Source organism: Tiliqua scincoides, chromosome 5 (genome assembly GCF_035046505.1).
Source record: "Tiliqua scincoides isolate rTilSci1 chromosome 5, rTilSci1.hap2, whole genome shotgun sequence".
Taxonomy (NCBI): domain Eukaryota; kingdom Metazoa; phylum Chordata; class Lepidosauria; order Squamata; family Scincidae; genus Tiliqua; species Tiliqua scincoides.
In genome coordinates this window covers 67,721,185-67,732,204 of record NC_089825.1, presented here as the reverse complement: position 1 = coordinate 67,732,204, position 11,020 = coordinate 67,721,185, and positions in this window count along the sequence as shown.

Sequence of the window (11,020 nt, the reverse complement as noted above, 5' to 3'; positions counted from 1 at the left end):
ACTACTATACATCACCATGTAAATCACCATCACACAGTGGCTGCAAAATATTAATTATAGAATTGCTCATGTGAATGCACTCTTTCCATAGACAAATTAGAGCCCGATCCTGAGGTCTGCGGCGCGGCTCCGCAACACAGACCTCTGTCGCAAACGTGCCGTAAGGCACATTTGCGGGGTTTACCGCTGGGCTCCCGCCGGAGCTAGCCCAGCTCCGGCCAGTGCTGAGCCAGCGTGTGGCAGGTGCCCGGGTTCCGCAGCTCAGCGGTCTCCCGGATTGCCAGGCTACGGAATGGGAGAAGGGGGCGTGGCCGGGGGCGTGGCGGAGGCATTCCGGGGAGGGAGGAGGCGTGGCTGGGGGCATGTGGGAGGCGTGTTGGGGAGGGGGAGAGGCGAATCCGTGGAGCCGAACTCCGCAGGATCCAAGGTGCTCGTGCAGGGCTGCTCGCCCTACACAAGCACCTTTACTTTAGTGATGACCAAAGGGTTGCCTCTAAAGTGAGTAGCCCCATTGTGGGGCTGCTTCCCTTACTCGGGGGAAGGGGACAAACATCCCCTTCTCCTGAGGAGCCTCCTATGGTAGCGTGGGAGGCGCAGGATCGGGCGGCAGCCCTCTGTGGAGCCACTGGGTCCTGGAGCTCCGGGCAGCTCAGGATTGGGCTGTTAATCTACTGCTGTGTAGCAGCTGAGTGTTGATTTTTTTTTTAAGGCCTGTATTAGCTTATTTTTACATGCACATACTCAGTTCTCAATAGACTTTTGATATCATTCGCATTGATTCTTTCATGGCTCTGTGCCTATAACACTACATGACCGGGAATCTTTTTCTGTCACTGCATCTCCACTTCGGGCAAAGCCTCTGCTCTTAATTCCTTCTGCCCGCAGCTATTAAAGACATGGAGTTTCTAGCTATTAAAAAGGCAGTTCTTCTAAACTTCATGTAGAATAAACTTTTTCCGTTTCCAATGCTAATTAGCAGTTAAAACACATTGATGTCCATGCCAAATATAATATGATGGAACCTTTTATATAAACAGCTCCATATTTTTAGAGTGCAGGGACAGACAAATCAGCTTTCAATTAAAAAGAGATTAAACCCCAGTGAACCATTGCACAGCACTGAAAACAAAGACTGTGAGTTCCAGTTCTAATTAATCCTGCAGAACTGCGTGCTGTTGTTGAGATGCCCTGCCAATGTTCCTTTGAAATTAAAATAGGTCATAAAGTCAAAGTACTTGAGAATCAAAGTCTGGAAGAAATGAGCCTTGTTCCAGGTATGGGTGCAAGTCTAGGGCTGCCGACAAATCCAGAGAAGAGCGGGCTGATCAGCTGGTCAGGTTTTAAAGCACTCCTGATGTGCCCCTGGTCAACATGCTGATTTATAATAAGGTATGAAGATGTTTTTTCTCATTATAACCAAAGACTTATTTCAAAAAATAAATGGAAGGATGTTATTAATTTGGGCCTGGGCTAAATGATTTGTCTACATATATCACTATTTCTTCATCCAGTTCCCAACAATGAGCAGCATGAAGTGCATTGTAAAGGCAAGTTATAGCAAAATTAGTTTTTTGTCAGCTATCCTTGGGTGTCTTTCCAATAATAATGACCACCTCATTATTTAATTCTGTATAAAATTTGCCTTATTTCACTGACAGCTTAAGATTTCAATCGTATGCACGCTTACTTGGGAATAAACTTAATTGAACCCCACTCTTGGTTTACATACACTCTTGTGGCATGTGTCAGTGTACTGTTATGAAAGCAGAATCTTTTCCATTGGGTGGGGAGTATTTGTGTGACCAGACTTGGCATTAACCAGGAAGTCTTGTTTGGTGACATTTTTCTAGTGCTTATATGAATCAAAGTCATTCAGTGAATGACCTTGGCTGTATCTGGTTGCAATGTATCTGTGGATTCAAGCAACTGGTGCCTGGCGAATTTATTATCGCTTTGTCTCTGCTCTCTGTCTGCATATTCTCACTAAGAACACCTCACAAGATTATTTAGAGGAGAAATGCAGGGGGGAGAGGACATGTTTGTCTTGAAAGGGCAAACACAAATATTGGTGTCATGCATGCTAGCTGAAATGGGAGGGAGCTCTGTGATTGTATCTCCTATGGTTTTTTTCACAGAACCACTGAAACCACAGGGGCCCTTTTGAATGGGAATGCAGTGATTGGAGAATCATGTTAATGTTTTTCCTGAGTCATTTTCCCAACTCAGATCATATTCCCTAAGCTGCTATTAGCCATGGAGAAGAAAAAAGACAAGTATTTTACCCATTTTCCCCACCCTCCCATTGGTGGCTAATAAAAGTTTTTAAAAGAGGCAATTTAAGTTGGGGAAATTGTAGTTGGGAACAATTAAATTTCCCTTCTGCCAGCACAATGGGCTTCAAATTGCCTCTTTCCACAGTTTTTTTAATTAAAAAAAATGTTGGGAGTTCTGATCATGGATTAAGTTTGGCCCAAACTATGGCCTGTAGTTTCACAAAGTGGAGAGAAGTAAAACGATCTTCTGTGCCTTTTTAAAGATTGGTTTTAAATAGCAGCTTAAAACATACTTTTACAATTTGATCTCAACCATGTGGTGGTTGATCCTATTCTTTTTAGCTGGTTGTGTAGTGTAGTATTTGCGCAGTAATAGCAAAGGTGACTTTAAGGTTGTCTTAGTACAACTTGGCTTTAAAGAATTCTTCAATTCTTAATGTATTCTGTATCTTCTATAGCAGGGGTGCTCACACTTTTTTGGCTTGAGAGCTACTTTGAAACTCAGCAAGGCCCGGAGATCTACCAGAGTTTTTTTTACAATGTTCGCGCCATCATAACATATAACATTTATGTGTACAATGTATGTTGGTGTACCTTGAGCACCACTGAGTCTAACAGGACTTACTCCTGAGTAGACATGCCTAGGATTAGGCTGTGAGGCTGCAATCCTAGCCACACTTACCTGGGAGTAAGCCCCATTGAGTACAATGGGCCTTACTCCCGGCGTTTCCTCCCAGAGGCACCTGAAAGGGGGGGTCGGCACTCCGCGATCTATTCATTTTGCCTCGTGATCTACCGGTAGATCGCGATCCACCTATTGAGCACCCCTGTTCTATAGCATCTATGAAATTGACTTTGTATCCTGTTGCAGTATATAGCCATTAAAAAAGTCCTGTCAATGACTAGAATCTTTTCATTTGGTATAGCATAAATTAAATATGCAGATTTGCATGCAGCCAGATGTGCACCCTCTTAAAGTACACAAACAAACACTAGTGAAGTAAGCTAATTGAGAGCGGTGAACAGTTGACAGCTTGGTGATAATCTGAACAAGGGGTGGGTGACCATCACTGCAATATATGCAACTAGCTCATACTGTAATCTCCCTGGTAAATATCAACCTCTGTTTTGCACACCTCGCCAGGTTTCCACCATGACTGACGGTGCGCATTATTCATCCTTGTGGGTCATAAGTTGCACAAACCCATCTCAAGATGGTTAGATTACTAAATTTGATGCATGCTTGATCACTAGAGGGTGCTGTAGACTTTATCAGACTTTTAAAAAATTACTGGAATCTGATAACGCCTCTCTTCAAAATTGGTTTAGTTTCCAACTTACATCGGCTGTGTTCATTACCTTCATATTTAAATGCCTTAATATTTTTAATGATCCTGTACATGTCTTATTGCGTCCCTACTATATTTTAGTTTTCATCTTGTTAATGTGGCATATCCTTTATCTCTATATATCCACCTTCCTTTGCAGCCCTACTACTTGCACATAAGAAAGCATGTTCCATGATTTTTCAGAGGCAACAACTCAGCCTCTGAAGTGTCACAGCACACATTCAAAGCAGGAATTTAAAGGGCAAAAAATATTTTCACATTTCTTGGGTTGGAATTTAGTTTTCACTGGTGGTGGAAAGATCTTAATATTGATCTGGAAGGCATCTGAGTAATTATTTATCTGATTGCTGCCAAGGGAAAGAGTGGCTAAAAATCTGTAACTGTTCAGTAAGGGTTAAAGCCCCTCCCCCTCCTCCTACTGCAATCCTAACCCATATTAGGAGTCCTGCAGCTGCTATGAAAAGAGAAACACAATGACTCTTTTGGTATCATGCACAGTTTGGTATTTTTTCTCTCACCAAGCTCACAGAATGGTTGTATGAATAAAATGAAATTTCCTTATATGTTGCTCTGAGCTCCACAAGTTTCCTTTGTTTGACCTTGAGGGAAGGGTGCATACAACTATGATAAGTAAAGATCACCCAGAATGTCCGGAGTGGCAAACTGAAATTCTACAACATTGCATTGAGCCATTAGTGTTCATCACCTTTAAACAGCCCTCTAAAACAAAAGGCTTTTGTGAGTTGGCTGGCAGCTTACCACATACATACAGTGTCACAGCTCCAGTCTCCACTGAATTTCCCTTCCTTTCTGCAAGCATGAAGATCAGGCACAGAGGCAAAGGGAAAATGAGGCATTCAACAAACAAATGCTTTAAACCAGTGGTTCCCACACACTTAGCACCAGGACCCACTTATTAGAATGAGAATCTATCAGGACCCACCAGAAGTGATGTTATGACCGGAAGACATGAAGCAGGAAATTTTTTAAACAAACCTAGGCCACAATCCTACCCACACTTACCCAGGAGCAAGTCCCTTTAAACAAACCTAGGCCACAATCCTACCCACACTTACCCAGGAGCAAGTCCCATTGACTATCATTGTTAAAAGAATATACATAGTAGCTTGTTAAAAGTACAGGTCTGTAACATTTCCCCAAATCCAGTCACATACCATGTCTAACATATTAAAAATAAAATATTGAAATGAAGGGGAACCCACCTGAAATTGGCTTGCGACCCACCTAGTGGGTCCTGACTCACAGTTTGAGAAACACTGCTTTAAACCCCCTCCTGCCCTGTTTAACCTCGGATTGGGTTCATCAAACCCATTTTGGAATTGCCCAGTTTGTACCATTTGGCCCACTTGTAATTTATGGCAGAGTTGCCATAAGAAAACAGTGTGATAGCTGTTTTCAAATACAATGACATGAAAGCAGCACAATGAATTAGCATGCCGTGTGATATGACTCTCCAAATAGGTCAGAGTTTTGTCAACCCAAACGCCTCCTTTTTTGCAGTTGAAGTAGGCATGGAAAAAATGGCCTGAACGTCATCAAGAGGTACTGCATATCAACAACTTGCCCTATGTAGTTACTTTTTGATCGTCTGTTCTTTAATCTACATGTGTGTCTGTATTCTTTCATTTTTTTTTTTTGCATGGATTCTGATTCCTTGGTGACAGTTAGAAGATACTCCTAAATATCACAAAAGAAAAATATTTCTTTACTCAGCATGTGGAACTCTTTGCCATAGGATGTGGTGATGGCATTGGGCCTAGATGCATTTAAAAGGGTATTGGACAAATTTCTGGAGGAAAAATCCATCATGGGTTACAAGCCATGATGTGTATGTGCAACCTCCTGATTTTAGAAATGGGTTATGTCAGAATGCCAGGTGCAAGTCTCTTGTTGTCTTACGTGCTCCCTGAGGCATTTGGTGGGCCACTGTGAGATGCAGGAAGCTGGACTAGATGGGCCTATGGCCTGATCCAGTGGGGCAGTTCTTATGTTCAGTTTCCTGTCAAATAAATAGACTAGGGCTGCAGTCTTATACACTCTTACTGAGAGGAAGCCCTGTTCAACTCAGTGGGGCTTGAGTTAAGGATTCTAGGATTGTGCTGTAAGTTTTTCCTCTAGATTTCTACCATTTCTTAGTACCAATTCTTGTCTCAGGTGCCAAGCCGTGGCTCATAAGCTGCGTGTGGCTCTTTGACATATCATATGTGGTTCTTGGAAATATGTTGGCCAAGCTCCTTTTTGCATCACTAAAGGTAAAAAATAAAAAGAAATTTTCAAGCTTTATAATTATTTATCTGATATAATTGAGAGTCAGCTGAATTAAAACATATGTTTAATGTTCATGGTGAGAAAATATATTTAAGAACTTAAATGCTTCTTAAATATTGTGTCTCTCAAACATGTGAAGTTTATCGTATGTGGCTCTCACTTAAGCAAGTTTGACTACCCCTGTTCTAGTGATCTTTTCTCCCTGGGGTGCCTCTTTTTCTAAGCACCAAGCCCCGAGGAACCAGCATTTAGTGTCTAATATTTCCCAGATCATGGAGCCAGAGAAAGTTCTGAATAGCTGACTGACACATTCTTCTAAATTAATGTTTAGCCGTAACATTCTGGCGCCATTTAGATTACTACATAGTCTTAAAAATCTTTGAACAAATGTTCTAAAGACATAAACCAGAAAGCATAAAAAGACAATTGTAATACATCTTCCTTCTAGTTCTAATCCTATTTTATCTGTGAACAGGTTTTATATAGTTAACAGTTTCAGCAATTGCCTTGTAACACATGTTATGCATACACAAATTAAATTAACCATCTACCAATTACCAAGAAAATTACATGCAAAATATGACTGATTTTCAATGAGTGTTGACATAACTAAGCACGTCCATTGGTAACTGGAAAAGGGTGAGCCAAAAGCTTGAAAATTTGGCAACAAAAGGTGCAGTACACAAAAATGAACTGATGTGCCCCAACCCCATGCACACACATGCCAGACTGCTGAGCCTCAACAAAACTTAGGTCACAATCCACTTTCCAACACTGGCATAGCTGTGCCAGTGGGACATATGCTGTGTCCTGCAGGGGGCAGTCACAGAGGCTTCCTCAAGGTAAGGCAATGTTTCTTCCCTTATGCTGGAGTTGCATTTCCCTTATCTCAGTGCTGTATGGTTGGTTAGGATTGCGCTCTTAGGTATATCTGGGAGTTAGATCTCAGTCAGGAATGACTGCACAGGCAGTAATGGCACAGTATTTAGGCCATCTATAATCTAGCGTTTTCATATACCTGAGATTTCCTGGGGCCCAACTGCCTATTGTGGTGATCCACAAAAAAGGCTCTGTTGTGCCAATTGTGTCCAGTATATGTTGAAGAACCACCAGAAAAAACTGAGTTGGATCTTACAGAAGGTCTGTGCAAATAGAAAAGCATTTCGGGTTGTGCAAAAGAGGATGCAAATTTCTCTTGCTTCCCCCTCTGTTGTATTCCATTTATCAGGTATTCCTCGTGGTCCCCAAACCTCAGGATACAATCAGAGGTATAACTGAGGGGGAGCCCTTTGGGGAGCCTCCACAGGACAGGAATGGAGGGCATGAAACCACCACCACCACCTCCTCTAGGGAGAACCCAAAAGTGACATCACAATCATCAAGAGTTCAAGACATCAAGAGTTCTTCAGCTCATGTGACATCATGATGTCACTGCCCCAGCCACCAGGGCTTCTAGTTCCACCTTTGGATATAATATAAAACTATTGAAAGACTTTAGTCCCACAATTCCTAGAACTGAGGATAAATAACACTTTTTGTTGTTACAATCTGAACCTGATAGTTACAAGCTTGCTGCACTTAGTAAGATGAAGTGCTTTTGCTAGGCAACAATGAATTTTTGTTTTGAGCTAACACTGGAATGATTTTAATTTTCTGATTTAAAAAAATTACATTTATCATCAGACTTCAGTCCTTCTACTTTAGTGATAAGCAAGACACTTTTACACCATGGGCTTATCAACACATCCTGTACATCTCATAGCGCAATTCTAACCTTCACTGGCACAGCTAGACCGCATGGCCTGCACTATATCTAGTGCAGGTTAGGAGGAGGCTGGAGGTCTACTCTGGGAAAGGGGATATTTTTCTCTTTACACTGGGTAAAGCCCCAGCTTGTCCTATGGGGCTTCTTGGATCTCTTCCAACTACTTAGCTGGCGCAAATCAAAGAATCACAGTGTAATGCCACAAACCCCGGGAGAGAGGATAGGATACAGTGGAGGCTTCTTCTGGCATTCCTACCCCCCTCTCTGGCCTGTCCCACTTCCTCCTCCCACCCAAAAACACTCCCTCCTTGCCTCTGAAACACCCTCTTTCCACCCTCCCCCTATGCCAGTTGGTGCAAATTTAATCTCTGCTGGTGTCCTGGGGGCCTGGTTGCCACACTGGTGAGCCAGTGCAGGCCTTCCTGCTGGTGCTGCTTGCTCTTGAGTCAGCAAAAAGTGTTTTATTTATGGCACTTTTACAATGGCTAGCATCAGTGTAGCGGCTGCTGCGCTGGCGCTAGTGTAGAATAGGACTGCGCTCTCAATCACATACATTTTTCATTTTCATGATCCTCTATCAAATTCCAAAGAAATATCAATCCTCAAGGGATGGATAAAGATGTGTGTCAGATTCCCTTGCTGGTTATGTAGATAGATGACTTTGCTTTGGCAGGTGGGTAATTATGCTGATTTGGTTCTTTCCTTTAAAGGGAACATTGCTAATTTCTTGAATAGACCAAAAACAAGGAAGTGATATTGTTTTGTTTTACAATGGGCAGATGGGCATTGCATGCTGAGGTGGGCATAACCTTCAAAAACACTAAAGAGAATAACAAGGGGAAAGTCTAGAGCAGTGGTGTCAAAAACAAGGCCGGGAGGCCAGATGTGGACCACAGAAGTTTTTTAGCCAGCTCTCAGGCTCTCAGCTGCTGAGCAGTGCTGAGGTGGTAGTACTGAAAGGGCAACCCACGTGAAAATTGGGCTTTCCCATGTCTTAAAATATAATCAAGATTTGTGTGTTTTCTGTCATTTGCTGCTAACACAAATCTTGATTATATGTATTTCAAGAGAAATGAGAAAAAGTGCTTATTTTTGGTTATGACCTGTTTCATGACATCTTGTATTGGCAACCTTCAGTCTCGAAAGACTATGGTATCGCGCTCTGAAAGGTGGTTCTGGCACAGCATCTAGTGTGGCTGAAAAGGCCAATCCGGGAGTGAACATCACTCATGACATCACTTCCTACCTAATGACATCACTTTCAACCCTCAGCAGGCCTCATGAATGCTATTCGGCCCTTGGTATGAAATGAGTTTGACAACCCGGTCTACAGAATGACTTTGCTGTAATGAGGGTGCATAGCTTGACTGTTGGTTGTCACCTGAATACTACTGCATTTGCGCAGCACAGCAGACAATATAGTTGAGTACCCCAGGCATTAGATAAGTGTGTGTGAGTAACAAAAACTCAGTTTCTAGATCAGGGGTGTCAAACTTGTTTTATACAGAGGGCCGAAGTTAGCATTCAGGGCACTTGCTGAGGGCCGGAAGTGATGTCATTAAGCAGAAGGTGACATCATTAAACAGCTGATGGCCAGAAATCAGCACTTTGTTCTCACAAAAAACCTCATTAACTGCAAATGACAGAAGAGAAAATATGCAAATCTTGATAATATTTCAAGATATGGGGGTGCCCAATTTTCACATAGGCTGCTTTTCAGCACTAACACCTCAGTACTATTCAGCAGCTGAGGGCCAGATAAAAAGCTTCTGGGGGCCGCATCAAGCCCCTGGGCCTTTTGTTTGACACCCCTGCTCTAGAAGTAAACATTTACAAAACTGTATGAGACTATAGAAGGGGGCATGAATAGTTGCTTGGCTTGCGACTTCTCTAATGGCAATCTGGTAGATCACAGTTAACTACTCACAATTGCAGTAGACTAATGGGGTGGGTGGAAAGGAAAGATGCCATTTCCTTAGCACTTTAAATAACTATGGTCAAATATTTGTCACTGACAAAATGCTGATTTCCATTCAATCGAACGGGAAAGGCCTGAATTCTGAATGGCAGTTGTACACCTGACCTTCATGTAGAGTGGTTACCATGGAAAGTAACCACGTAACCTGAGCCACCAGTGAGATTGTCATGTGCATACATTTCCACTGAAATGGAGCCTCAACTGCACAGAAGCAGCTTCCAGCACTACCTAGTAAGCAACGTACAAGTCAAGCATAAGTCTGCTTCCTGCCAACCATTTTTGTCAGCAGTGCTTGGCTCAGCATTTGATGTGAGTGTGCCAGCATGGAATTCTCCCATGGCCAAACTGTTCCTTCTCCTAAGGAAATGCCACTTATGGTACTTCCCCCTTCTTGTAAGGCAGTGTTTCTCAAACCGTGGGTCAGGACCCACTAGGTGGGTCATGAGCCCATTTCAGGTGGGTCCCCATTCATTTCAATATCATATTTTTAATTTATTAGACTTGATGCTATTATGAAATGTGACTGCATTTGGAGAAATGTTACAGACCTGTACTTTTAACAGGCTACTATGTATCTTCTTTTAACAATGATAATCAATGGGAATTACTCCTGGGTAAGTGTGGGTAGGATCACAGCCTAGGATTGTTAAAAATGTTCCTGCTTCACTTCCAGTCATGACATCACTTCCAGTGAGTCCTGACAAATTCTCATTCTAAGAAGTGGGTCCCAGTGCTAAATGTGTGAAAACCACTTTGTAAGGTATTGCCAGAGAAAGAAGGAAAGCTGCAGATGTGCCCTGGACTGTGCTAATCTTGTACAAGGCTAATGTAAGGCTTCTATCACAACTGAATCAAGCCCTGTCCCCTTAGTTCCTGCACAAAAAGTTCTAGGTTGGCTGAACTGAAAGGTGATGTCCTAAGTTACATAGAATCGGTTACAAAGATTGCTCAAGTCAGAAAAGGTAACATGAAACAAGATGTGTCAGGCTGAAGAAAGCTGTTGCTCAGCATTCCTTGCACAGTGCAGGCAGGTTCAAAAATCCAGCTAGAGTGCTTTGTCATGACTACCCACCACAACTCAGAAAGAATCACAGCCCAATCCTATTCCATGCTGGAATAGACAGGGCAACTGACCTGTACTATATCCAGCATAGGGTTGGAATTGGCTGCCATGTAATGTGGAACAAGGGGATATTTTCCCCCTTACCTTGTGTCACACAGTAGCCACCCCTATGGGGCTACTTGGATCTATGCCAGTGAAATAGCTGGCGCAGTTCTGAGCAGCCCAGTGTAACACCTGGCTGGGAGGGGGGTTAGGATCTGGCCTAAGTCACTTAGGCCAGTAGCACTCCCTCCTGGGTCCAGT